Source organism: Bicyclus anynana, chromosome 14 (genome assembly GCF_947172395.1).
Source record: "Bicyclus anynana chromosome 14, ilBicAnyn1.1, whole genome shotgun sequence".
In the NCBI taxonomy this organism is placed as follows: Eukaryota; Metazoa; Arthropoda; class Insecta; order Lepidoptera; family Nymphalidae; genus Bicyclus; species Bicyclus anynana.
In genome coordinates, this window is record NC_069096.1 from 5,455,858 (window position 1) to 5,479,343 (window position 23,486).

Genomic DNA, 23,486 nt, shown 5'->3' on the forward strand with positions numbered 1-23,486 from the left:
ATTAAATGAATCGAAAATCGTTAAAGAAAATCGCAAAAAATTGGACAAGAAATAAAATACTACCCAATGTTAAGTACCTACTTGACAATTCAATGATGAAATCAAAGCAGCCGTTGATAAAAAAAAAAATGTATCACGCAGCTTTTTAATTAAAAGTTGGAATTTGTTATTTTGTTAATTGGAAAACGGGTGAAGTTGTGAGATTTTTTACTAACGAAATAAGATTTTAAAGCGCAACTAACCTTAGTAGGTGAGGTAAACCTTTGCCTGGCCCAGTTACACCTATACATAAATACCGAGCTAGTGCAATGGTTAAGCAATTTTAACGGGGCTTTTATCTTTATCATAGAAACTAGCAACGCTCGCGACTTTGTCCGCGTGTAACCCTTGACAATCATATTTATTAAAAAAAACCTTCACAACTAAGTAAGTATCAAGGACTTTTTTAACCAAATAATTAAACCGACTTCAAAATCACAAAACTAAAGAGCGAAAAATAACATCGTATGCGCTACCTTCAGATCCAGTTGAAGGCGTTGCCAAGCCAGTGACGTAAATAAAAAATATACGAATTAAGAACCTCCACCTTTTTTTTTTAAATCGGTTAATAAAACCAATTCCGTTGGATTAAAAAAATATTACTTGCCATATATATTATCTATATCTATAGTAATGTTATAAGGAGGTAAAGTTTGTCGTATTGTAGGGGTAATCTCTGGATATACAGAACGAAAGTTATATTGCGAAAAATATTGTTTTCGAGCAAAAGCGGTTCCGGTCTTTTGCAGCAATATATCTATTTATTTTAGTAGTAGACTTAAAAGTTAGGGATAAATGCTTTCCTAGGATCATATTTAAAACATATAGCTTCCTGACCGAGAGTAATCCAGCAATAGAGTATTGTTCACTAGGGAACAAGGTAAGAAGAAGTTAATGACGGCTGAGATTCTCAGGCCCCCAGCTAAATAACTACGCCTTATGCAATTGAACTTAGGTACCTACAATGCAATAATCAGTGAAAACTTAAATTATCCAGCCACTCCACAATCTATGCGGTTACGTTAATTCAACCGCAAACCATTGGTATTCTAGTTAAGGCACGTCTCTAACACTGGCCTAATTGAAATCACTCTCGTCCCCAATTTAAAGTTGCATCCGATTAATTGACCACACGCACACACTCAAAAAGCTGGAGTACCTTTATATTACAATAGTAGTGAGCGCTCGCGACTTCGTCCGCGTGAAATGAAATATACAAATATACAGCGGAAACAATGTAGGTTTTATGTTGCTCAATAACGTCCCCTATTGCTTTTAAAATATTTAAAAAACATAAGACGCCATTTTTTTTGAATAATATTGAAAATTACTGATGCGATGGTTCGTGTCGTACTGACTCGTGAATGTATTACTTTTTGAATGTCGTATTTGGAGCGGCTACGACACCTTCGTGTTTCTTACGCTCAATCTGTATATTATTGATTATTCTGTGTTAATAAGTTGATAATAAAGACCAAAATAGTGAATAGTCAGCAGACCTCCCTTGTGATAAGAAGGGGGGATATCGTGCTTAAACGGGTGCTCCATTGCGTGTTGGCATTGATAGCACCCAGTACCTCATGATCCGAAGACACATAGGCCAAGTGTTGGACCAAGGATTCAAATATGGGTAAACAACAGCGGCGAAGAGTTCATGTAAGCCGATTCCAGCCGAGTTACCTTTACAAATTCATTCATACTCATTGTTGTACTGTATCTAGATATATGAGAAACCGGAGTTAGTATCACGCTGTATGAATTTCGTTTTCTTTGGGACGGCTTACTTTTTTTTAAATTCCATCCTTCGCCACTGGTAAACAGTAAACACTAATAAAACAGGAATATAACTATGAACTTAGAATGCACGAAGTATGTACCAACTCACCCACTCTGCAGTTATTATAGTAACCGAGTTGCATAAGACTATCGGTTGAGCAACAAGTGTGAAGGCGAGTAATTAGTATCAATGCAGTTCTCATCATAAGTTGTGACTTAAAAAATACCTAATTTATGTTTTTATTATTTTACCAATGTATAATTAATTAATTAAGCCATACTGTTATAATTGTAATTTTTATTCATAATTTGTAAAATGTATAATTGTAATTCTCTCATAATCATTCTTCATTTTATAAACATGTAATTCTCTCTCCACTTATAATTTTAAAATTTTAAAGTTCTCGTTTAAATTTTTTCTTTTGGTTTTTGTCAAAATGTGTAAATTCAAATTTATATTTTGTTTTTTTTCTTTCTATTTGTCAATTTTAATTTCTATTATTCGTACGACCTATACTTTTTGCATGCTGTGGCTACCTATAAGTAAAATTATATGTGTTATGCTACCCTTATTTGTAAAATATTTTGTATGTATTCATATAATTTTGTTGGTGGTCCAAATAAATAAATAAATAAATAAATAAATAAAAGTTGCTGAGTCTGCCAGATAGCACCTATCTACCTATACTAAACCATTACTGCATGTTTATCAAGAAATTAAAAATGTGTATAAATTGTACCTAATAATAATTTTAATACAAATAATAATATAATAATATAGTAAATTAAATTTATAATTTTTTTTTAATTAAATTAAATTATAAAACTTTTTCTTATAATAATGAAAATAAATTTTATTAATAAAACGATTAGATATAGTTAACACACATACTCTAAGCCCTCATTCACACGAGAGTTTTTTAACGAACGTTAAAAAAGCGTTCAAATACAACAAATGCATTGCTAAGTATACTCGTATGTTAAAAAAAGCGATCAAAATATATAGTATGTAGTTAAATGATTAAGTCTATTTCCTACGTCCAAAATTGAAAACATAATACTGTTCGAAAAAAAAGCTTCGTGTTTTAAAAACGCTGTCGTGTGAACATACAGTTGGGAATGCATTTGTTGTATTTAACGTTTTTTAACGTCCGTTAAAAAAACTCTCGTGCGAATGAGGGCTAACATAAATAAATTTAGGTATGAAATGAATTTGGCTTTAGTTTTGTACATATGTTTTTTGTGCTCATAATATACTTTTCCGGGATAAAAGTAGCATATGTGTTAATTCAGAGTAAAATCGATTTCCATTCCAAATCGCTTCATAGCCGTAGTGCAAAGGAGGAACAAATATACACACTTACACACAAACTTTCGTCTTTATAATATTAATGTGATAATGACCACAGGTCTGAAGTAACATGAGCTAACTACTTGATCAACGAGGCAATTTCAAAGTTTAAATATATGCCATTAATTAGCAAAGACTCGATTGGAATCGATTCCATCTCGCCACGGGGAAGCGTGGAGATTATGTCAGACTAAAATACCACGGTGTTGCAACTCGTCGCTAGATGACTAAAGTGGCGTGCAATAGAATATCAGAATAGATTTGCTTTCATAAATTGCTATTATATCCAAGCACTACAGTGCTCTGCTTTGAGTAGGTACTTTTTTGACTAGCGACTTGGCAGTCAGCTTCGTAAACTCATCTCTGTCTATATTAAATTTATTTTAAAACACTGCTAAAACACAACGTTGGAGTATACCCGAAATAGTTTCGAGCCAATACGGGGCCCTTAGTCATGAGCTGTTAAACATTCATGATAGTATAAATTCCTCTCTATGTTTCGGAGGCGAATTAGTTATGCGGCACTCGCGATCTTGCTACACTCTCTGATGTTCCTCAACCTAGACTTATTTCTGCGACCAACGCCTCTACTATCAGCATCGGCAATCTAGATGAGCTGTAGGAGCCCGCATGTCTCGTGCCATAGACACGCAACTTTTCTCATCTTGACGGTATGCAAAAATTCGAGCGTCTGATTGGCCAGTCACAGAACTTCAACATTTTGTCACTTTATTAGTCCAGGTTAACGATGTTATAGTATAACAAGTCAACTATTAAAAACTTTTTTTAGACTACATCTAGTATGAAAGTCCTCGTTGAGACGAATCAAATGAGCCCAAACTCATTAGGGATGTGTCGTTTAAATACGGAGTTCTTATGGCTACCTTCCAGCTCCATCATCAGACCCTGGTTATCACATAATATCAACGTACTCATCAAGACGAATCAAATGAGCCCAAACTCATTAGGGATGTGTCGTTTAAATACGGAGTTCTTATGGCCACCTTCCAGCTCCATCATCAGACCCTGGTTATCACATAATATCAACGTACTCATCAAGACGAATCAAATGAGCCCAAACTCATTCATTGCGTCATTTCATTACGCAGTTCCTATGGCCACCTTCCAGCTCATCATCAAGTCAGCTCTATGTCATAATAATATTGCATTGTCATCTGATTTATACATGCAAAATTTCCGTTCAATCGGAAACCAGGGAGTGGATTACATTTAATTTAAAAGATTTGTTTACAGACCGACAACGAAACAGGTAAAACTGAATAAAAGCTTGTAAAATATCGTTAGTCTAGCTAGCTAATGGCCAGCATGTGTCTAAAAACGCACAAATCTCGGACACTTTTGACTATAAGAAAAGAAAATTATTCTACGACCACAGATAGATTAAATAGATTATTCCCCGAAATAATATAAACATAATATTATAAGAACGGCTGAAAAGTAATATACATTTTATACTAAGTATAAAATATACAGATATCTTATCTCAGAGCATAATCTCTAAGCTCAACTTGTTCAAAAGGGATGAATAAAATCACACAGATCCCTAAACGCCTCTCGGAATAGTTTAGATTTTCCAACTAAGTTATACAAGTTCTGAATTTTGTAGAACGCTCAAACTCAATTGTAGATTTGAATAAATTTTCTTAGCTCGACCAATCCCTGGATACTCACTTGAATATTTAAATTATCTCTAATACCAACGATGTAAATCTCTAGTATTGCAATCGGTATAGTGTACATAAATAAATTTTAATAAAGAGTTTATTATTTGGTGGGCCAATATAATGTTGACTTTTCAAATAAAGCCAGTTAAACTACGGAACATATAAAGATGTTAATTCCGTGATCTAACCTTTAAAAATAGTTCGTATATATTCGTTAAACAGTTCTTAATAAATAAAAATGGCGATTTTGTGATTTGTGAAATCAAATGAAAATAAAAGATAAAAAAGAATTCGCCCAACGTGGGGCTCGAACCCACGACCCTGAGATTAAGAGTCTCATGCTCTACCGACTGAGCTAGCCGGGCTTGCTGGAAGAGTCTAAAATAAGCAATAGATACAGGAAACCTCAATATTAATATTTTATTACCTACCTGCGGGTTTTTTTTTAATATACAATACCTTACGACAGTCACGATTGATTTTACTCTCTTTGTTATTTTTTCAAGTAATACCAGAATAGTTTGAAAATACCTAATTTATGAGATAAAGTTCATGAGGTTGTAAGGGGTCATCTCAGATTTTGTAATTTCTTTTACCAATAGAAAGCCACGTTATTTGTTAGTATCATAGGTAGTTTTTATCCCAGTGGAAATTCCCACGGGAACAGGAACTACACAGGTACAACGGCGTGTGTCAATATACAGTATTTATACAATGAACGTAACCTATATTGCAAAGTGGTAATTCTGGTCTCTGCTTACACAAAACCGGCTTGTTTCGGTAATAAGTCTTAATCAGCATGTTGTTGCAAGTAAACAAACAAGACAGTAAATGTATAAGTAATCCTAAATAAATAAAGAAGTTTGTATGTTTTTATATATGATTTTTATAAATGATATTTAATTTCTTAAAATGCACACAAATGAAAAACTGGAGGTGCATGCCGCAGACCGGATTCGAACCTGCTCCTACTCCTTCCGAATCCAAGGCAGAGGTCATATCCACTGGGCTATCACGTCGAAGTAGGTATACCATACCACCCAATAATTTTCTTGTAAATATCAGCTCATAGTACTATAAAACATTTAGAAGCGGCAAAACTGTTTGCAATAATGCCGTAGTAGTCATTGACCTAAATTAACGTCGCTATCAACGTTCAGTGCTCACGCCTCTTTGTATTGTATAAATTGTACCATGTTTTTGATAACTTCACAAATTAATTTTAATTTATTAATAAGTAGGTATATGTGAATTATGAGTAATGGTATGTTTAACACTTTGAAAATGTGAATTTCTCCTGTTAATAATTTTTTTTTATTTCACAAATGTTAATAAATAAAATGTGATACTAATATATATGACCATTATCTAATAACTAGCTGCTAGCTGCTAGCTGACGCCGCGCGGTTACAACCGCGTGGTTCCCGTTCCCGTAGGAATACGGAGATAGTATATAGCCTATAGCCTTCCTCGATAAATGTGCTATCTAACACTAAAAGAATTTTTCAAATCGAACCAGTAGTTCCCGCGATTAGCGCGTTCAAACAAACAAACTCTTCAGCTTTATAATATTAGTATAGATATTATTACATGACATTTCTAATAGATAGATTGTATGTACTTGTAAACTAAGCCTAATTAAAATATACTTCTACTTTAACATTGCTGCAGTTAGTTTTACTTGCGGGATTTCATTTAAGTTTTAACGCACGTAGTGGTTGCTTATGCACGTTTTAAAAAACAAAACAAGCTTCCTTTGATGTTATAATTTTCTTATTACCAAGTTGCCAATATCTATGGTACTTATTGGTTTTGTGCTACAAGTTTTACAGCGATTCTGAGACTAATTGTTTAACAGAAACTTACATTTGCTACTTTTAATTAAATATCGTTAATAAAATATCTGCAATCGCTCTAATACAATCATATTGTTACTTGTGAGATACATTGTGTTTACATGCCAAGTGAATCTATATTGTTTAAATTATGTATAAATTTTTAATATTGATATGGTCATTATAATATGTTTTTAGGTTGGCTAACTACGTAATAACTTGAGACAGAAGATCCTTTAAGTACGGACTGAATAAAGTAATCGACTGTGTATTACATGGATCTCACAACTTTTTACAGTAGAAGAACTGAGTTGTGAGAATTGATATATTTTGACAAATGTTGCTTTGGATGGTATTGATATTACGAAAAGCGATAGCAGCTTTTTGTATCACAACTTAACGATGGGAGTACCTACTACCGTCATGCTTATTTCTTCCGATATGCAGCATTGTTTTTTGTTTCAGTCTAAAGCGAATGATAGTCGCTGAAATTTTAGGCACACTTTCATTATATTATGGGCTAATAGCTGACGCCGCGCGGTTTTACCCGCGTGGTTCTCGTCCCCGTAGGAATACGGGGATAATATATAGCCTATAGCCTTCCTCGATAAATGTGCTATCTTACACTAAAAGAATTTTTCAAATCGAACCAGTAGTTCCCGCGATTAGCGCGTTCAAACAAACAAACTCTTCAGCTTTATAATATTAGTATAGATTAATTTGATACACGGACTATTACTTTTTAAAAAACTTTACTATATTATCACAATTCATAATTATTAATGGAATTTGCATTCGGCAATGCGGGCGTTGAGTGTCGTGTGGTGAGTGTGCATTAATTTACAAATTAAGTTCCATCAAATAATTAAGCAGCTTTCGTGGCATTTTCGGGCGGGTAGCTATTATTCTATACTCACTTTTGTTGCGTAAAATATCTCTTTTACATGCTACTACATATACTAGATATTAGGTAGGACCACTCTAGTCACTCTAGTCACATCGAGACGTGATATCATCATCATCATCATATCAGCCGATGGACGTCCACTGCAGAACATAGGCCGTTTGTAGGGACTTCCAAACATCACGATACTGAGCCACCTGCATCCAGCGAATCCCTGCGACTCGCTTGATGTCGTCAGTCCACCTGGTGGGGGGTCGGCCAACACTGCGCTTACTAGTGCGGGGTCGCCATTCCAGCACTTTGGGACCCCAACGTCCATCGGCTCCGAACTATGTGCCGTGATAGTCCAGTGGATATAACCTCTGCCTCCGATTCCGGAGGGTGTGGGTTCAAATCCGGTCCGAAGCACTTCCAACTTTTCAGTTGTGTGCATTTTAAGAAATTAAATATCACGTGTCTCAAACGGTGAAGGAAAACATCGTGAGGAAACCTGCAAACCAGAGAATTATCTTAATTCTCTGCGTGTGTGAAGTCTGCCAATCCGCATTGGGCCAGCGTGGTGGACTATAGGCCTAAACCCTCTCATTCTGAGAGGAGACTCGAGCTCAGCAGTGAGCCGAATATGGGTTGATAACGACGAATACTAGTAATGATATTTAATAAAGATAAAAACAAAACACCAAGTTTACGTATTACAAAAATAAAACTGACTTTAAAACCTAAAAACATAGACACTAAACAAAAAAGCGTAAAATAACATCATAACATTATTATGTTCTATCCGCTGATCAGTCTGAAGGCGGTGGTAAGCCGCTGATTTTGTTCAAAACATAATTCTGTAGTAGGACATACAGACATTGGTCTGATGTATCAACTTAAGAAGAAGAAAAAGAAATACTTTATTGCACACTAAAATACAATTATAAATTAAAACATTAAAAAGATAATTTAAACTTAGCATGCAAAGGCGGCCTTATTACTATAAGTAATCTCTACCAGGCAACCCCTGACGAGAGAACTTGCGAAGAAAGAGTTCGAAGAGCCGATGAACGTTGGGGTCCCAAAGTGCTGGAATGGCGAACCCCCACTAGGTGGAATGAGGACATCAAGCGTTGCAGGGAGCCGAAGGATAATTGCGGTTCAAGACCGTTTTGTTTGTAAGTCCATGCAAGAGGTCTACGTCCAGCAGTGGACGTCCATCGGCTGTTAATGATAATGTATCAGCTTGGCTATACTAATATTATAAAGAGGTAAAGTTTGTAAGTTTGTAAGTTTGTAACAATTTTTGAAATGGGGTTATCTTCGGAACTACTGGACCGATTTTAAAAATTCTTTCACCAGTAGAATGCTACGTTATCGGGGATTGCTATAGGCTATATTTTATATTTCTATCATATATAACTACTGAGATATCGAGGGTTTTCTCTTACAGGTCAGACCGAAAAACTTACTTATTCGCATGCGCTGCCTCAACCATTGCGCATAACTGAAATAAATGTATGGAGGCTTTTTGAACCTTTAAAAGTTCTACAAAAAAGTCCGCGACACCATATATCTATCTTTTATATTTTAGCAGATATAGTACCTTTAGTACTTTAATAAATTATTTAAATTTTAAACTAAGGTTTACGTCATTATTTACACAACTTAACTTAAATCCTTATCAAAATAAATGATTTAATAATCACAAGGATATTATAGAGATAAGATTTGCCCTTTACAGTATGTTATATAGTTTCGGAGATAATACTAAATTTCTGAAAGTCGCAGAAATGCCGCTATATGACGCCCCGCGGTTTCAATTACGTGGTTCCCGTTCCCGTATGAATATGAGGACCAAACATAGCCTATGGCACTCGCAAATAATGTAGCTTTCAATTGGTAAAAGAATTTTCCAAATCGGTCCAGTAGATCCAGAGATTACCCCCGACAACCATACAAACTTTACCTCTTTATAGTATTAGCATAGAAGTCGCTTGGGAAATTATAGTAGTAAGTATAGTAGTATTTTGGTCATTGCACCACGCACAAAAGGCTGGACCAATTTTGCTGAGGGTAGGGATAGGATAGAGGTAGGGAAGGGGTAGGATAGAGGTAGGGTAGGGGTAATTTAGGGAAAGTGTAGGGTAGGGTAGGGTAGGGTACGGATAAGGTAGGGGTAGTGTAGGGTAGGGGCAAGGTAGAGGTAGGGGAAGGATATGGAACGTATAGGGTAGGGGAGGAGTAGGATAGGGGTAGGGTAGGGGTAGGGTACGGGTAGGGTAGGGTTAGGGTAGGGATAGGTTAAGGGTAGGGTTAGGGTAGGGTAAGGTGGGGGGAAGGAAGGGCAAGCATTAGCGGTAGGGTAGGAGTAAGGTAGGGGTAGGGTAGGGTAGGGTAGGGTTGGGTAGGTTTACGAGCAGGGTAAGGTAGAGGTAGAGAAGTTTACATCAATTTTTACGCGGACGAAGTCGCGGGCGTCCGCTAGTAAGTATATAAAATTCTCGTGTCACAGTTTTCCTTACCACACTCCTCCGAAACGGCTTGACCGATTTTGATGAAATTTTTTGTGCATATTCAGTAGGTCTGAGAATCGGCCAACATATATTTTTCAAACCCCTAAATCCTAGGGTAGGGTAGCGGTAGGGTAGGGGTAGGGTAGGGTAGTGGTAGGGTAGGTTTATAGTATACGGATAGGGGGGTAGCGGTAGGGTAGTTGTAGGGTAGGGTAGGGGTAGAGTAGAGGTAGGGTAGGGTAGGGGTAGGAGTAGGGTAGTGTAAGGTAGGGATAGGGAAGAAGTGCAAATAAATAAATTAATAAGTCAAAGCGAAGCTTGAGCGGGTCCGCTAGTATACAATAAGCAACAAATGTAGTCGCGTGTGAAGCTGTAGACATAATATTTGTACGTCTGTCTGTTCTATGTTTATCGCGCAACTCGTGAGCAGAGGCGGGCTTCCGGTCAAGACGCCGCTTATACGCGCTATGCATTACAGGATTAGACTTACTTAGTGACTTATACGTAAAAATAAATAATGTAATAATAATAATAATAAGTAAAAATTTAAGTTAATGATTTTCCAATTAACAATAATATTACATTGGAGATTGTACACTAATAAAAATTCCTTAACCCATCTAAGTAATCGAATAGCTTACAATACGAATATTGAATCATTAGAAAATGCGAGCTTTTAACCAAAATTATAACGTCACGAAATGCATTTCCCGTATTATTCGACTGACTTCGAATGTCATACAAAATCCGGTTAACGCCATGGAAACGCTAACCGTACGGTTCTTAATCAAAACAATCAATATTCAAACCTCGTACTGGTACGTACACGTGAGGTCCGGACGAATTTCGAATATGTTCCGGTGACTCACTATTTGTGTCCGTCCAGTTTGTAGCGGAAACACGATTGCATACATTGCTACGTATTGCTACGTATTGCTATGTTTACAATGCAAGACAATTGTACGATAGGTATGTATTGGTGCAATAAGATTAGTCAACATTTCAAAAATAATTTAATAGAAATATCAGCTGTTTCAAATTAAATGTTTTTGTTGTATACTTATAATGTGACTTTCTTTTGGTAAAAGTTTTCACAAAACCGATTCAGTAGATCTAGTGATTACCTCCATACACCCTCACAAACACAACCTCTTTTTATAAGTATAGAAAAACTAGCGGACGCCCGCGACTTCGTCCGCGTGAAACTCGATGTAAACTTTCAACTACCCCTATCCTACCCCTACCCTACCCCTATCTACTCCTACCCTACCCCTACTCCTGCCCTACCCCTACCCTATCCCTACCCTATCCCTACCCTACACGTACCTTTCTGGTTGATTTTTCCAAAAATCTTACGGAACCCTAGTTTTTCCAAAATAAAATAAAGCCTATGTTACTTGTGGTTAATGTAGCTTTCGAATGGTGAAAGAATTTTTAAAATCGGTTCAGTAGTTTTTGAGCCTATTCATTACAAACAAACAAACATACAAAAAAAGTTTTCCTCTTTATAATTATTAGTATACTAGCTGACGTCGCGCGGTATAACCCGCGTGGTTCCTGTTCCCGTAGGAATACAGGGATATTATAGCCTAGCCTATAGCCTTCCTCGATAAATGGGCTATCTAACACTGAAAGAATTTTTCAAATCGGACCAGTAGTTCCAGAGATTAGCGCGTTCAATCAAACAAACAAACAAACAAACTCTTCAGCTTTATTATATTAGTATAGATTAGTATTAGTATTATTAGTATTAGTATAGATAGCATCACTACAATAATGTACATTATAAGTATCTACATTTCTAAATTTCCTATATATTTTAATATTTTTACAATATTATATTTATCAAACTTCGTTTAATAGTTACACCGTACTCGGTACTAGTATAACATTTCCCATTATAAGTTTTTCTCATTAAATATTCCCGCATTCAAGGCAGATCTCAGATTTAGTTAGAACGTTCACGCTTTAACACACGATAGTTGTTTAATAACTCTTGAACATTAAAGTTGAACTTTAGTTACTCTATTTCACGACTAAAATAAGACGACCTTCTGGCATCGTTTGTACTGTCTCTCTGAATGATGAGAAAGGAGTGGTTACTTTTTTTTATTCATAAAAGTTAGTCTTTGACATTTTACAATCTCACCTGATGGTAAATGATGATGCAATCTAAGATGGAAGCGGGCTAACTTGGAGTTGGATGAAAATTCACACACCTTTCGGTTTCTACACGACATCGTACCGGAAAGCGAAATCGCTTGACGTCTTTGCCGGTAAGGTGGTGCCACGGCCGAATCCTTCCACCAGTCAGACCTGGACCAATGAAGTTTATCGGTCAAGCCGGGGTTCGAAGCTAGGACCTCCGTCTTGTAAATCCACAGCTCATACCACAGCGCCACGGAGGCCGTCAAATATACCACCCTACCGGCAAAATACGTACCGCCATGCGACGTAGCGTTTCGGTACGTTGTCGCGTTGAAACCCTCAGAGGATTGGGTAAAATACTTTTACCTTTTCAAGTCGCGTCCATCTTAGTCTGCATTGTCACTTAACATCAAGTAAAATCGCAGGCTAACTAGTCATTAAATCTATACTTATAATAAATCTGTAGAGAGGTCAATTCTCTACCTAGATGAAATATATTTCTAAAATAACTATCAGGGGGTTATTAGTAATCGATACTGATGCCAAAAATGCAATCAGTAAAATTTTCGTCTGTCAGTATGTTCGTTATAGAAAAAAAACTACTCGACGGATTTTAACAAATCTTGGTACAATTATTTTTCATACTCCTGGGCAGGTTATAGTATAATTTTCATCACGCTGTGATCAATAGGAGCAGAGCAGTGAAGAGAAATGTTGGGGAAACGGGAGAAGTTACTCCATTTTTACAGCGATATTGCTGTATGAACTGGATTAAAGAGTTCTAAGGGTGGACGAAGTCGCGGGCGTCCGCTAGTAAAAAATAAGGCAGCACTCGGCAATGAGTACAAAGAGTGTAGTCACTGTCGTGTGCAGCCTTAAAAGTGCATACTGCATTCTCATAAACCGCGCTTTTTATGTCGAGCTCACTTCAACGTCGTATTCTTTAAATAGCATTAAACATTGTACCTAGCTCTTTCAACGACTGTGATTTATTTTCTTTCTTTATTGTTTACTAGCTTTTGCCCACGGCTTCGCACGCGCTAAGTTCAGGGTAACAAAGAGTCTGTGTACCGATTTTTGGCATCCTACCTTGAAAACTGCAAATGTCCCATATAAAATTTCACCCCATCTTTTAAGGTTTTAGGGGCGGATTTAAAAAAAAAAATGTCGCACGGTTTTTTTAATCATAATTAATCTGCACACCAATTTTTAGCTTTCTACCTTGAAAATTGCGGAATGCTCCATACAAACTTCCACCCCCCATTTTAGGGAATTGGGGGGTTAGAAAGATACAAAAAGTAGCCTATGTCACTCTCCATTCTTTCAAATCTCCACTTGAAAAATCACGTCAATTCGTCGTTTTGCCCTGAAAGACGGACAAAAAAACAGACACACACACTTTCACATTTATAATATTAGTAAGTATAAATATGGATTGAGACTGATCTAGTCGCTATTACAATCCATACAAAAATAGAAAAATGCGTTCGTTTGTCTTATTATTGTCTGACTGTCTTTTCATAGTTACACTGATGATTCGATGACTTCTGGTATAGACATAAGTTGGACCAGGCAGCAATTACGTAAGCTACTTTTTATCCCGGAAAATCCATGTTTCCGTGGGATTAGTGAAAAACAGAATTAATGCGAATAGAAGTGCAAGCGTACTTAATAATTATGTCGAAAGAATTGCTGTTTACCGATAGTTCGAGATAATATTATATGACGCGACGAGTAGCAGCGACAATGATTGTACCATCATTTTGTGGTAGAGGAAACATCTCGAGCAGCTCTTAGGACTTGTGACCTTTTTAAATTAATATAAATAATTAATGTTAACACAACCCGTACTCGAGGAATTCGTAACAATACATTTTAGAAAATAATGTCTTTGGATATTCTTCTTTTAAAGAAATACTCAGTCGCACGCGGTAGCTCTGGGGTTTGGAAGTTGGTTGGCATGTTAATCTAGAATGGGTATTAATTCATTACCATATGATAGTGATCGTTTCTGGCTCAAAGACTTATTAATTATCCCTCGCTCTGTCGTGTGGTTTATCCGAATCCCAATTAAGACGAAAGGAGCTTTCCCCTTTTAAATATATTATGCTAAAATACATGTACTGCATGCATCATCATCATCATTATCATTCATCGCAGAGCTCGAGTCTCCTCTCAGAATGAGAGGGGTTAGGCCAATAGTCCACCACGCTGGCCCAATGCAGATTGGCAGACTTCACACACGCAGAGAATTATGAAAGTTCTCTGTTATGCAGGTTTCCTCACGATGTTTTTCCCTCACCGACATGAGACATGTGCTATTTAATTTCTTAAAATACTAAAAACTGAAAAGTTGGAGGTGCATGCCCAGGACCGGATCCTCATGCACTGCATGCATACTACGCAATAATATAAAAGAAACAGCCAAAGAAAATCGTTAAAAAAACTCATCGTTTTATTAGGTACTCTTGTAGGCACTACGGTATATGGCATAGCGGGGTTCACTGCTTTCATGGCCAATAAAAATTGTTGTAAAATTTATTAGAGCTTAAAGACTTCTAAGAAAGTTTCTTTATGTGAAACTAGTAACATGCGACCTCGCTCGGTAAGCTCACGACACGATACTTGATGCATTATTCATTAGTGTAACGTGCCGTCTTTAATATTAATTACTTGAAGTTCTTACCTATTAATTAAAACTATCACTAAACAAATTGTATTCATTAAAATCATCATCCTGTTTAGTTTCAAACCTATACTAATATGTGACGTCACGGGTAGCAGCGACAGTGATGGTACCATTATTTTGTGTAAGAGGAAACACCTCGAGCAGGTACCAGGACTTGTGACCTTGAGATTAGGTTTAAGGGATCGCATTAAAAGGCATTAACACTCACTAAACATTTTATGATAAACAATAATTACAACACAAAACATTATTGCACAAAATCACTAATGCGATTGGCAGCGTTACGGTGTCTACGATGCCTAACATATAACTGAGCTTAAGTCATCAAATACCCTGTTATTTATACCAACACTGATATCTCCCCTCTACAATAACATAAATAATGAATGTTAATACCACCTGTAATCGAGGAACTCGTAACAAATATTCATTAACAACCCATATTTATCTCAATGTTGAGCACCACTGTCCTCTCAGAATGAGAGGTTACCCAACTGACCCAATACGGATTGGCTTCACACAGAGAATTAAGAAAATTCTCCGGTTGCAGGTTTCCTCACAGGTTCACTTCGTAAAATGCACATAACAGAAAAGTTGGATGTTCATGCCCCGGACCGAATGCGAACCTACGTCCGGATCGAAGGCAGAGGTCATATCCACTGGGCTACCTCGCATCGTCTCGCTATACTAATATTACAAAGAGGTAAAGTTTGTGAAATTGTTGGGAGTAATCTCTCGATCTGGAGGCTCAGAGTGACACAGCGGGCGATGGAACGAGCTATGTTAGAAGTATCTCTGCGTGATCGAATCAGAAATGAGGAGATCCGCAGAAGAACCAAAGTCACCGACATAGCTCAACGAGTTGCGAAGCTGAAGTGGCAATGGGCGGGGCACATAGTTCGAAGAGCCGATGGACGTTGGGGTCCCAAAGTGCTGGAATGGCGACCCCGCACTAGTAAACGCAGTGTTGGTCGACCCCCCACCAGGTGGACTGACGACATCAAGCGAGTCGCAGTGATACGCTGGATGCAGGTGGCTCAGTTGTTGGCATGTTTGGAAGTCCCTACAAAAGGCCTATGTCCTGCAGTGGACGACCATCGGCTGATGTGATGATGATGATGATGAATCTCTGGATCTACTAAACCGATTTTCATAATTCATTCGCTATATTTAATCCCCTTATTTCCACGGGAAAGGGACCTACGCGGGTGAAACCGCGAGGCATCGGCCAATCTCAATATAAACCGAAATCGTGCAATCAAATATACATTTACTAGTATACTTATCATAGCACACCGATATCTACTCGTAGCGTCTAAGTTTAGAGAGAGGGTGAGAGGCCTGACTAAGATACAGTACTAAAATAGCTCAACGTTTACACACAGCTTATATCTGTCTATTTTGAATGTACAACAAATTCATAATAAAATCTATATACGCCCTTTTCATTATCAATATCGCAACAGACGACCTTTCTAGCATAGTTCGTTGTGTTGTGGTTTAATAGAGAGGCCTGGGTTTGATTCCCTGTTCGGGCCTGTAGCCAAGTGGCACGTAAATTCTCTTTCTACAAACGCTAATACTTCGAAAACTTTTTTTTTTTTTTTCCTTGAGGAGGAAAAAATCCCTGCGGACTCCTGCCTGTCGACAGGGCATGTCCGACTTGCACGGACTAAAATAACCTCCTCTACTTCAAGGGTGGCACGGGACCGCAATGCATTACTTCATGCCCCCCTCTTACGAATTTTCTCTCTTCTTTTTCTCATCTTTTTCTCGAACCTCTCTTCTCCTCATTGTTTCTTTCATCATTTGCGCGTATGCGTGCCACTCTTTTTCGCTATTCAGCATACGTGTTATTAAGTTTCGAGAGCTTACGGCGCTGTGCGTTCCCTGTGCCACCAATCTCAGATCCGCGCAAGCCGGACACTCAAAAATGGCATGTCTTGGGGTGTCTTCCTCTCCGCAAAAGTAGCACTTGTCTGTTGGGGTTTTCCCAATTGCGAAAACGACTTCGAAAACTAGAAAATGTATGGCAATGACAGATCCGATCGATAACCTGATCACGTGACCTTTCGATAGCAAAAGTCATTCTCATACATTTTTTATTATTCGAAGCGTTTGCGATTGTAGAAAGAGAATTAACATGCCACTTGGCTACAGGCCCAGTTAACGATTTCTATTTTCTAAATCGGCTCAGGTCTGGTCTGGTGATAGTCTTCGGTCGTGGCTAGTTACCACTTTACCGGTAAAGCTTTACAAGCCCGCATCTTCCGACTGCATCGTCAGTCTTTGAATGCAAAAATAAAATCAGTCAATGGACGTCCACTGCTATAGACCCTTTATAGACTTCCAAACAACCTGAGCTGCTCTGACGAGCAGTCCACCTAGTGGAGGTCGACTTAATTCATGAGGGGTCGTTAAATACTGTGTTTTTCGGTCGTTCTTTAAACTTAATGGTATACATTTTCATCTTCAAAGTCCCTATTTAAGTGCCACCCTGGGCATGAATATAATGGTACTTAATTGTTGTTTAGATCTGCTTAAATTAAAAAAAAAATTAGATCTGATGAAAGGTTTACCTTTATGGTTAAGGGGAAACAAATCTCCGAGAGGTGTAAGATCTGAACCCCGCCTGCTGAATGGTCGTCGTTTCGTCTTAGCGTTAGCTTTTTGCTTTGTTTAAAAGTCTTTGTCATGTGACATAAAGTAAGAAAATGACAAACTTACGTTTGTCTATCCGACACTTAACAGAATTTACTGAGTAATTTAACACGTTTCTAACCAATTTTATAATAACTTTAAATAGTTAAAAAAAAAACACGTTTTCAGTACGCACTAAAAATTACAAATATTGGATTTAAGTCACGTGACTATTTTTTTCGTATTTCTGACAGTAAACCCTTTCATTTGATATCCATATCATGGGGGTGGATTTCAAACTGCCATTCCGCCATCTTGGGGAGGCCGCCATATTGGATTTGTAATAACGTTTCTCAGCTAGTTATGTATTGTCGTCAGAATTCAGAGCGTGTGCAAAATTTCATTACAATCGAAGACCGGGAAGTGGGTCAAATTAAGATTTCAAGATTTTCTTCCATCCATTCTAAGGTTCTAACGTTTAGCATAATGATGAATGTGCGTTATATTCAGATATGGTTATAAATATAATATATATAGATATTCGAGACCGCTCTGGTTAGCATGTTACCTGTCTCCCCGACGGGGCTATAAATAAACATAGCAACTTTCACCGCGAGAGGGCGACCCGATCAGCTGTTCTAAACCGGGCCAGAGATCAGAGATCCATATTATAAACACGTGTTAATGTGCTCTATTAATGTTGGGTGTTAAATGTTTATGTTCTGCCGAGGTATGGGATATTTATTTTCGTGAGCTGTAACTTTGAATTTATTAACCATATCACTTTAAGTTAAGTGACGGTACAATCTGGGATGTTAGCCTACTAATTTGAAAAGTAGAAACCCAATCATCATCATCATCATTATAATAATTATAGCAACCAATTTCGGGTCACTGTTGAGCACGAGTCACCTCTCAGGATGAGAGGGATTAGGCCAAGTCCACCATGCTGGCCCAATGCGGATTGGCAGACTTCACACACAAAGAAATTTAAGAAATTTTTCACTGTGTTGGCACCACCTTCAAAGTGATCAGAAAGTAGCACATATGATGTTATTTTTCGCTTTTTAGTTTATTTTGTTATTTCAAAGTCGGTTAATTTTTTTTTTTAAAAGAATTTTATTTTTCTGTTTTTAGTGTGTCTTAGCATTTAATTTTCATAAAAATCAGTTCAGTAATTTTGTGCGAAAATGAAAATAACGAAATCTCCTCCTTTTTTAAAAGTCGGTTAAAAACCCTGCAAAAGAGGTCGACAAAGTATTTAAAAAATCATACATATATAAGAAAACGGATGTTTTGCACCAACCTTGATTTATGTATGAGTTTGCAATTACAATATAATATAATGTGACTCAAAAGCTTATTTTGGTATCTAGGAATACGCTTAGTCAGTTTACATGCTCCGTGCATGGCCTCCGTGGCGCAGTGGTAAGCGCGGTGGATTTACAAGACGGAGGTCCTGGGTTCGATCTCCGGCTGGGCCGACTGAGGTTTTCTTAATTGCTCCAGGTCTGGCTGATGGGAGGCTTCGGCCGTGGCTAGTTACCACGCTACCGACAAAGACGTACCGCCAAGCGATTTAGCGTTCCGGTACGATGTCGTGTAGACACCGAAAGGGGTGTGGATTTTCATCCTCCTCTTAACAAGTTAGCCCGCTTCCATCTTGATTGCATCGTCACTTACCATCAGGTGAGATTGCAGTCAAGGGCGAACTTGTAAAGAATAAAAAAAAACATCCCTGCAGTTGATTTATTTAATTGATCTTAACAACCGTATCTGTATGTTTCTGTATGTTGAATCTTAACTAATTGACAACTATTTGGTTGTTTGAATATTTTGTTACTAATAATAAATTGACGAGAGACGACGGACAGCCGTGGCAGTCCAGTGGATCCTTCGATTCGGAGGGTGTAGGTTCAAATCCCGTCTGGGCCATGCACCTGCAACTTTTCAGTTATGTACATTTTAAGAAATAGAATTTTACATGTCTCAAACGGTGAATGATTGACATCGTAAGGAAATCTGCATACATGAGAAATTTCTTAAATTTCTTTGTGTGAAGTATGCTAATCAGAATTGGGCTAGCATTTAGCAGTGCTATTAGCTATTAGCTTAACCCCTCTCAGTCTGATATGAGACTCGCGCTCAACATTGAGCCGAATATAGGTTGTCAACTTATTAATGATGATAATGTTGAATAATTGAAACACCGTGTTGGGTCTAAGTTCCAAATCCCCTCTCCAATTATGAGGAGGGAAGCCTAGTCCTGTAGTACGAGTAGGTTGGATTATGAAGAATAATAAATAATAATTATATGGCTATTTCTTTGAAATCTATACTAATATTATAAAGAAAAAAGTTTGTGACGTTGTAGAGGTAATCTCTGGATCTACTAAACCGATTTTTAAAATTATTCTACTAATAGAAAGCCACGTTATCTGCAAGTGTCATAGGCTTTATTTTAATCCCCTATTCCCATGGTAACGGCAACAAAGTGGATGAAACCGTGAGGCATCAGCTAGTACAAAAATAAATTTTATAAGAGAACAAAGCCATATGCAATGTTGTTAGCTAAGGCGTTTTAAATTAAAAAAGTTCTTCGTCATATCAACGTTAATTACGCCAATCTTCCAATTAATGTCTAAAAAAGGTTCAAAGTCTTGTTTTAATATAGATAATGGAATGATAACAACAATTCATACAAAGCTTCCAACTGAAAGCTTCTGTATGCAATTTATAGAGTCGTTATCTTTGTACAAACTGTTCACAGTTTACCGAAAGCCATAAAACTATCATCATGTCTGTCAATTATTAAGTTTCTGGCTTACAAACAGTCATTTGTATACTTACTGCGAGGCTCTTTTGTTATTAGAATGGATAACGTGCATCCCTAATGCACTTAGCTTACCATGACTAATTAAAAATGACAGGCATAGCTGTGTGACAGTGACTCTTAGTACTCGGTACCGACTCGTAAATCTATGCTTTTAGTTGTCTATTGGTATTTACAATAAGTGATAAAGTAGGGAAACCCAAGATTAATCTGATTCACATCTTTAGTACAAAAAAAGTTTTCCGTCTCCTATAAAAATACTTTTTGGAAAAAATTCCGGCCTGCTCGCAGAACTTTACACACAATCAACTAATAATAAAAAAGGGGTTCGGTTTTTGACTTATAACTAGAAACTATTTAAGATATTTCGAATTTGACAAAAGATTCAAAAAGAACAGGAAATTTCCTAACAAAAACTATAACTTTTAGAAACTGTTCTAAACTCGAACTTTATTTGTACTAAAGAGCACATGTGAATCAGACAAGTTCCCCTACTATAACACTTAAATCGGCTATTGTAAATACCAATAGACAACTAAAAGCATAGATAAACGAACATGAGCGCGGCAGATGAACATAAGAAAGAATATTTCATATCAAAAAAGTTTATTCCAGATAATATACTCAACCTGCACGTCAGATGAGGTTAAAACTTAAAATGAGTTACATTTCAAAATCTCGAATTGAGCGTAACCTAAAAATTTCTGCCTTAACAAACATAGTATTTTTTATACTTACGGCGTATAAACTCTTCCGTTTTTGGAACGGAGAAGGCATGCTTCCCTAATGCAGTTAGCTTGCCATGACTAATTAATGACAAGGAAAAAGCTCTGTGACACTGACTCCAGTTGCCTCTCCACATGTTGGTATTTACAACACCGATTTTAAGTGTTACAATAAACCAAACTGGCATTGATGTCTGTGTTCTCGCTTTTATGGAAGAAGCACTTCAAAAACGAAGAATATTTACCATAATTATCATTCATATAATAAAATAAAATATAACATAATTGTTTATTGATAAAGCTAGCGGACGCCCGCAACTTCGTCCGCGTGAAATTTAGTTTTACACAAATCCCTCGAGAGCCATGGATTTTTCCGGAATGAAAAGTAGCCTTTGTGTTAATTCAGAGTAAAATCTATTTCCATTCCAAATTTCAGCTAAACCGGTTCTGTAGTTGCGCTGTTAAAGAGTAACAATCATCCATACAAACTTTCGCGTTTATAATGTTTCGGTAATTATAAATGTTCGTCAAAAAAATACCGCAATTCTGCATAAATTATTAACTGATACAAAGCAAAGAAAATAATGAATTACGGTCGAAATTCGACCGCGGTTTGGGCATCTATAAAAGCGTCGTCGGAAAGGTCGTTCGACATACTCGTATTAATAGCTAAACGCCCCTGAGGTTTTAAAAAGCTTCGCTGTTTGCCCCACTTGTAATATATCAAGATATCGGGTTCCGACTGTACTGGCAGCTACTGCATTTATTTTATATATTTAGACAATTATCTGCAGTATCTCGTATTTCACTCCGTAAAAGATATATATCGGTACCAAGGGCCACTAACCAAAGAACAAGGAGGTATAAATCGTATATTCTCCATTTAGAACGGAGAAGGTTTATTGTGTTTGTAATTTACCTGTTATTTTTACGGGTTACCTTTTTAACTTTCAGGTTTTATTTTTGTTAGTTTTATTTTTATGAGATGTAGTCTAGTCAAGAAGTCAATTAAGAACAATCTAAACTAATATTATAAAGCTGAAGAGTTTGTTTGTTTGTTTGAATGCGCAAATCTCAGGTACTACTGGTCCGATTTGAAAAGTTCTTTCAGTGTTAGCCCATTTTGTCGAAGAACGGGAACCACGCGGGTGAAACCACGCGGTGTCAGCTAGTCGTTAGAATAGAAGTAAAATGTTAAATTTTATAGCGTAATGATGTGATACATTTGTATGATTAATTGATTTTATATAGTTATAGGTAAACAGAGTGACTTTTACTCTGTTTCGCTTCTTACTCGTATTTTCCCGTTATTGCAATACGCCTTAGCAACCTATATTTTAAGCTTCAAATTAGTAGTTTGACTATGAGTTGATAAATCAATCAATCAGTCAGAGACAATCTGTGTCTGTTAGTCAGTCAGTAATTATACATGGACGAATATACACGCATGTAAGTAATGTATGCATGAACGACTTTGTAGGTTGAGAGTGATTTAAAATGATGGATCTAAGAAGGACCAAACCTTTTACTCACAAGAAAAGACTCATAACCCGCGGTGTATAGAGATCAAAAGGGACAGACAGTTCATGTAAAATGATTTATGGCGTGACCTACTTTATATGTGACTCATTTCATGGTATATTATTTATTATTTACATGGTTTTCCCATACGAAATGAGTCGGTGGATATTTTTTCCATAAAACTCTTTGGTTTTACGTTTACTTATTTAACTTTTGCCCTTGGGTTTCAATTAAGTGTTATTATAATTTGTATCGCGCTTTGGTAGTAAAAGAGTTTTAACAAACCAATTAATAATACATTTTTTAATAAATAATGAAATATTATTTCTTATTTATAAGTATTATTTTATAGGTATCTACTCCTCTAACTCGCGCCTCTGCTTCTCGAAACCTTTAAAATTGTTCTTTGCCTACGGCTGTATTTAAGTAGCTATGTGAAACACTGGTCTAATCTTTTCTATGAACGGAATAATAATAGTTATTCATTGATTATGTGGCTATTCATTGATTCCCTTCTTCTACTGTGAAACTTAAGCTAGCAGCAAATTAAAAGTTTTTCTCGGGCGATAACAAAGTTCTTTATATTCTAAAGATATCTCAAGAGAGACTCTCTAAATCTCCTAATAAATACACTATAAATAAAAGGAACACATACAGTAGAGTGTCCTGGAACGCGTACCTATACCTACTCCATAAAATAATTCGTGAATCATCACCAGTTACCTACATACATAGTGTCGCGTTTGATACTTGTACCTTCATTACTAATTTGTTAATTCTAATACAATTACGAAGCAATATTGTGAACAACATATCTCATTTTCCCTTTTTGTATTGGTCACACT

At 36.8% G+C, this 23,486-nt stretch overlaps 1 protein-coding gene and 1 non-coding gene across 2 annotated transcripts in view; one reads left to right on the forward strand and one right to left on the reverse strand.

Moving 5' to 3' along the window:
* Positions 1 to 23,486, forward strand: part of LOC112046181 (matrix metalloproteinase-2) — a 288,811-nt gene that overhangs the window by 21,339 nt on the left and 243,986 nt on the right. The window lies entirely within an intron of this gene.
* Trnak-cuu (transfer RNA lysine (anticodon CUU)) lies at positions 5,144 to 5,216 on the reverse strand. Its single transcript has one exon. It is a non-coding gene; the product is annotated as a tRNA-Lys (tRNA).